A 7500-nucleotide genomic window follows, 5' to 3' on the forward strand; every position below is an offset into this window, starting at 1 on the left:
TTATTCCTTCTTTTCATATGAAAATTAAGAATGGAGACGTCCATTGTCTACTATTAAATATAAGCTAATGAACTTCATCTTTCTTTGCAAAAGAACAAATTATTCATTAACGAGCTTGTTGGCGCGTAGCGCGCGCTGGAACCCGGCGCTGCTGTCTCACCTACCCTCCCGATCCCCTACCTACCCCGCCCCAACCCCGGGCGGACAAACAGGTTTGCATGAGGAGGGTGGATGTCTCCCCTACCCTCCCGTTCCCCTACCTACCCAACCTACATCCGGGGCGAACAAACCTGTTTGCAGGGGGTGGGTGGCTGTGTCATGTCTCCTCTACTGTCACCCTAGGGTATGACAAACAAGAACCACTCGGACTTTATTATTATAGATAAATTCTATTAAACAACAAAGAATCATATCGTATTACTAATTTTTTCCCTTGATGTCATACAGTTCATATTCCTCTCAAACTTCTGTACAGTTATTTCGAAATAGCAAAAGATAAAAAAAATCTTTGACTAGAAATTGTCGAGTCCATTTTATATCATATCTTCTCGAATTACTAAATTCAAAAGTAATGAACCTTCACCATTTTCGTATACGAGAGTTCTTGCACGTAGCTACCATTTATTTTCATGTAAGCAATCATCTTCGAACCTTGAAATACACTGCTTCATTTAAACTTTCTACAGCTTATATGTTCTCATCACACACACACACACACACGTTAGAATAATAGTATTATCAAATCACAAAATAATATTGTTAACAAATCAAAACACCGTGGCAACACTCAGTTGATATTTAAGTCTCTGGTTTACGTTTAATCCATCCTTTATGACAATTTTTTTTCCAGCCGTTTGTAAACTGATATTTCCCCAACAATTCTGGTATCTCACAATATCTCGAGCCTTTCCAGCGATCAACAGCATTTGAAATACCGTCCCTGTAACTACATCTTCTAAAAAAAACTTTGACTACATAGCTTAATAAACTTGAATCAAATTCAAACAAATAACCTACGTTTTTCCTACATACACTTGAATGCACGCGGAATATTAAAGCCAACATTGCTTTAAACATTCTTTCCTCAAGAAAGAAGAGAAAATGAAGCTGAATATAGGAACGAGAGTCCCAGATGTTAATATGAAATCCATATCTAAAAAGGCAGTCAGAGAAAGGGAAATAGGCCTAACTTCTACGCAGTGGCTTTCCTTTATGTTACGTATATTATACCTCAGAGGCATTACGGCGATGTAGGACAGAAAAGATACGATGGAACACTCTCTCGTTAGGGATATTGTCTGAGAAACCCCGACCGCTCTGATTAAACGGGACGAGGGAAAATAAAGATTATTCATTATTAATATCATCTTGAAGTGGACAGTAAAATGAAATACATAACAATTATTTGTTTTCTTTTAATTAAAATAATGATTCAAATTGTTAATTTACATAATGAAATTTTAATATTTCCCTTCAAAGAATAATGGTAATGAACTCAGTAAAATTATGTTTTTCTTAATTCATGATCCATTTATATCATAATTACAGAAAATATTTGATACATTAAATAACAGGAGTGGTTTTGTGATTTCATGAAAAATAAAACTCATGATAATCATCAAAACATCATCATAGAAAAATAAACGGAATTCTGAAAATGTGTCAAATAAAAGACGAAAGCTGTGACAGCAATCGCAAGATACAAAACTCGAATAGGAAAAAGTAAGAAATGAAGAGATAAAACGAGAAATTACTTGAGAGCAAAAGAATAAGAAATACCCAGAATAAAAAAGTTATCAGAGATAGAAAAAGTTATCTGAGAGAGAGAGAGAGAGAGAGAGAGAGAGAGAGAGAGAGAGAGAGAGAGAGAGAGAGAGAGAGGCTTTGAATGTCAGCATTTTCATTCGAAGAGTAACTGATAAAAGGCTGAAACGAAAATCAAATCATTAAAGCTTCTTCAAGCAGCCAAGAAGTACAAAGTACAAAGAACGCGACACAGTAATTCCTATTGAGGAAAGGAAAAGCTGAAACTGGGGTTATCATCATTATTGATATTTGTTGCAGAAGGGGGTAGTAAGGGAGGGGGTTGGTGGAGATAGAGCCACACACCCCACGAATGACTTTAGGGGCACCTCATGGATAGAGAGTGCCAAGAGCGTGACATTAAGAGATCAAATCTCACCGTAAATCTCTGCCTGAGTGCCATCCAGAGAGCCAACGTGAAATGGAGACATTTTCGACGCAGAGAACGCCGTCGCAACACGCCGCCGTTAATCTGAAAATGGGTACTTGAGAGGCTCGCTGGCTTTTCAGATTTGCATGGGAGTGAGGAAAAGAGGACTTGAGGGCATTTAAAAGTGAGGTCATTTTCTGAGGGATCTTCCCGTTGTGGCATCTCATTCAGTCCTACGTTGCGTTACGTCCTCCTACAGTTGTTTAAAGAGATTTTTAGGGGTACAGTAAAGAAAGTTAAGAGAGGATTATGTCGGCCGTCTTTACTCAAGTGACAATGGCCATTTTAAATCATTAAAATTGTCCTTTCTGAAAAGTGTGCATTGGGTTGATGGACTGATTGATCTCTATATACACTAGCGTCACACAACAGTGATGATCAACCCCTTAGAGAGAGAGAGAGAGAGAGAGAGAGAGAGAGAGAGAGAGAGAGAGAGAGAAAATTTGCCGAGAGAGAGAGAGAAATTAGCCACCTAGCGTCTCACGACAACAGTAATGATCACCCCGTAGAGAGAGAGAGAGAGAGAGAGAGAGAGAGAGAGAGAGAGAGAGATTAACCATGGAAGAGAGATAGAAGATATACCTAACAACCACAATGCAAAACCTTCAACATTCGGGGACCCCAAAAGTAAACAAACAACCCCACCGTTGAAAAGAAAAGATGAAGACGACGACTCCATCGTCTCTTCTCTGATTGTTCCGAAAGAATCTCATGAATTTCTTATGACAACAACAATACGACGGAAATGAAGGTCATAGTCATTTTACGAGGACCTCTGCGGGGGAACTCATTTGGTATTCGGATTTTTGCCTATTTTCGCTTCTATTCTTGGGTCCTCGTTATTTTTTTTTTCAAGGCTTGCTACTCGGATCATTAAATAATCTTAGGTGTTTTTTTATTGGCCTTCTATAGTTATTAGACCTTGAAATGTACAGTATAATCACAAAAATTCTCTATAACATAACATCATGATATCAGTAACTTGTAAATATTGCGTATATAGTATCTATTATGATTAGCTCAGGATTTTTAGATTAAAAACTAGAACTCAGCTTGAATACCATGAAACGTCTTAATAATTTCTAAAATACCACGGGATGTAACATTTTCATAATTTCTCTAATACCATGTGATGAAACATTTTAATAATTTCTGAAATGCCACGGGATGAAACATTTTCATAATTTCCGAAATACCATGGGATGAAACATTTTAATCATTTCTGAAATACCATGGGATGAAACATTTTAATCATTTCTGAAATACCATGGGATGAAACATTTTAATCATTTCTGAAATACCATGGGAAGAAACATTTTAATAATTTCTGAAATACCATGGGATGAAACATTTTAATCATTTCTGGAATACCATGGGATGAAACATTTAATAATTTCTGAAATGATCACATTTTCCACTAGCACACCAAAATCTAAAGTTTTTTTTTTTAACGGGTAAACAGTCCGGCAAATAATTATACCTTTAATTTACTTGGAAACCTGATCATAATTTAGTTCCTTTCATCAAATTAGGTTTGATTTCCGAGTGGTTTTTATTCGGAAAAATAAGTTAAGGTTACATTCGGACGAATAAAGTTTTATTTACAATTACGCTAGCCCAGTAGTTGCGTACACACGAATATTACTTTCACATCTTTTAGTAACGTTATACTCTTAAGAAAAAACAATATTAGAAATTTCGGATTCACCTTTCCCCATAGAAAATTGCATTGTGGATTACCTACGCGATATATTTCCCATCTTATTTTCTTCTATAATTCTCTCTATTAGGTTAAATCATCTCAGTATACAATTCTATAGCCCCTTCCAATGTTGCTATCATTTTCACATCACTTAAATCCTTACATACCCCGAGCTCCATTGATTCATTCCATTTGAAGCAATACATCCTGAACGAAGAATGTTAAATATGCCATTGCACTTTTCAGTAATTTACTAAAATGAAAATCAAAAACAATCTGACATTTTTGCCCCCAAATCAGTTAATATGGACATTATTCTTTCCTTATCTTTTAAAAAACCTCCAATGCTTATCTTACCTTCTATGATTTACGATTTAACCTATCATAAAACCCCCAAATTATGGGAAAAAACTACAATATTATTCTTTAAAGTTAATAAGAATTTCAAAATGAAATGTGCATATAATCTGCAAGGGAATGGAACTGTCCTCCAGCCATTACGGGAATTTAATACCAGTTGGAGAGAGCTAAAACAATTGAATAATTTCACCAATTTCAAAAAGGGAGAATTTCCTGTAATTACAGTTGGTTGCTCAGTGCACTCAAGAGCATTACGCTCTTTCCTGTTGCCCTGTTATGGAAGGTGAAGCAGTAATGGTTTTGATAATCTCGGGATTTTGTTTCTCTGGAGACTACTAAAATCTTTCCTCTAGTGAGAATTTATTTTTCTAGTTCATAATTTGTAACTTTTATCACTGGTAAAATGACTGAAATGCCCGAAAAAGTTTAGTTTTTATTACAAAAGTTTTGAAATCTTTTAAAACGAAAAAATTATGACACGACAAATTTCAAAAGCATCATTGATGTCTATGAGTAAAAAACGTTCATGATCAGTAGTTGAAATACATCATAAAATATATTCAGTTTATGAGACGATTTTCGTCACAAAAGAACTTGTCCAGTCTCTCTCAGATCTGTAAATATTTTATCTCCAATTCTGAGCAAGGTTCTAAATTTTCACAATCCATGGAAATGCTTATGACACTGTCATGACGACCTCTTTACACTGAACACGTTTAAGAAGTTTAACCCTGAACGATCTTTACATTTTTACCTCTTAAATAGCAACTCAAGAATATCATTAGATCTCTAAATGTCTCATTCACCTGCACTTGAACGTAATGACCCTTTCTCAACCCATACTTTTTAAATCAATTGTCATTTTCATCGGTTTTCTCATTACTTCCCTTCAGTTGATAAAAACAATCCCAATGCTCAATAAATGAATATATGCTCAATATTATTTCAGTAAACAAAGTCAGTATCTAAGTTAACAAGTACTTTAAAGGAAAGAGAACCCAATTTCAAATTAACTGGGAGTCAAGCAATTAACAGAATATATCGAAATGATAAATTAATATCACAAATCATTCACAAAACAGTTACTACTACTACTACTACTACTACTACTACTACTACTACTACTAATAATAATAATAATAATAATAATAATAATAATAATAATAATAATAATAATAATAATAATAATGCCTAAGACTTACAAATACTAAAATCTTTAAGACTCACAAAATATCCTAGCGGTCCTTCTATACACATCCGCAGATGCTGAAGGCACCGTCCTCGGAGACCACTGGGAGAAAAAGTAAACAAATTTTTGTATCCTTTGATATTCTCTCTCTCTCTCTCTCTCTCTCTCTCTCTCTCTCTCACACACACACACACACTATCACACAAAAAAACGGCTGAAAATAAACATAGCATTTCTCTCTCTCTCTCTCTCTCTCTCTCTCTCTCTCTCTCTCTCTCTCTCTCTCACATGATCACACACACACACACAAACACACAGAAAATGGTTTTACATAACATTTCACAGAAAATGGTTCTCATAATCATCTCTCTCTCTCTCTCTCTCTCTCTCACACACACACACACAAACAGAATATGGTTGTATATGAACATAGCATTTCTCTCTCTCTCTCTCTCTCTCTCTCTCTCTCTCTCTCTCTCTCTCTCTCTCTCTCTCTCCATTTCACGGACACACACCAACACACAGAAAAACGGTTGAATATAAAACACATCTCTCTCTCTCTCTCTCTCTCTCTCTCTCTCTCTCTCTCTCTCTCCTAAAAGCACTTCTCAAGTACAGGATAATCTCAAAAGTATTCAATTCCGTCGCATCTGTTTCTTTATTTGCATATTTTTCAGTGAATAGAATGTTCTCATTGCAATTCATAGTACAAATATGTAAATGCGTCTTTGGTATTCATATCTCCTGTACCCAACGTCCCATTTCTTAGCAGAGCTCGGCACAGGATCTATCAAAGAAATAGTAAATATTTTTCCTCTTTTCATGCCCTGTAAGCGACCGTTCAAAAATAATATTTCATGAATATGAATTCCTTTTAATACGCACATATGTACACATATACATACACATTATATATATATATATTATATATATATATATATATATATATATATATATATATATATATATATATATATATATATATATATATATATATATATATATATATATATATATATATATATATATATATATATAGAGAGAGAGAGAGAGAGAGAGGATGGCAGCCCTTTACCGATGAATAAAATAGTCGTGTCTATCAACAGAATTTTTGTAAATCGAATCACAATTAAACTCAACAGTCTGAAGCATCAAGTAATCACAGTCTGAACTCTAAGGCTGACATAACCTACGTGGGGTTGTGTTATAAATACAGAAGTGTTTATGATCATGAAGAAGAGGGTAGTCTCGCACGGTTAGACAACTTGAATTAAAATTTGAACAAACAACACCACTGGAAGATATTGAGGGCAAAACGGGTATAATTCATAACAAACTTTAATACTCTTATCTTCCGTACGTATGTGAAAGCCAATGTTGACGACGATACAAGACAAGATCACTGAATATGAAAAAAATGAGATTCAGGATAATAAACAAAATATCTTGAGCACATGAAACCCGGAAAGCGAATTGTCCCTCGTTCACTATACCTCTTAGAAACTTCCTCAAGTCTTATCCTCTCCTACAGTCTTTACTATTGACTCCACAGAAGCTGACAGTGTTTTCTCTCTCTCTCTCTCTCTCTCTCTCTCTCTCTCTCTCTCTCTCTCTCTCTCTCTTATTGTTTACTGCCTCTTATTGTTTACATCTTGTTTTTCTTTCAATGGACTGTCTTTTGTAAGAAGTCTCCAGACACCTCACATCACTTATCCAATGGGTAATGGACATGTTCCATTCACAATCGAGTTGCTTATAGACCTCTTGTCGTATATTGTTAATGAAAGCAACTGTATCATTGCCTTTGAGTTGAGAATTATAAAACCAACTCTATCTCACAAGCAATCAAAACCTGAAGGAAATTCATAACCCTCATTATATATATAATAATATACACACACACACACACACATATATATATATATATATATATATATATATATATATATATATATATATATATATATATATATATATATATATATACTGTATAATATACACATATATATGTGTGTA

At 34.6% G+C, this 7500-nt stretch overlaps 1 long non-coding RNA gene across 1 annotated transcript in view; it reads right to left on the bottom strand.

Moving 5' to 3' along the window:
- LOC136844681 (uncharacterized) overlaps window positions 1-7500 on the bottom strand; it is a 255134-nt gene that overhangs the window by 199485 nt on the left and 48149 nt on the right. The gene's annotated exons all lie outside the window — the stretch shown is intronic.

The sequence above is a fragment of the Macrobrachium rosenbergii genome, chromosome 13, assembly GCF_040412425.1.
Source record: "Macrobrachium rosenbergii isolate ZJJX-2024 chromosome 13, ASM4041242v1, whole genome shotgun sequence".
Classification (NCBI taxonomy): domain Eukaryota; kingdom Metazoa; phylum Arthropoda; class Malacostraca; order Decapoda; family Palaemonidae; genus Macrobrachium; species Macrobrachium rosenbergii.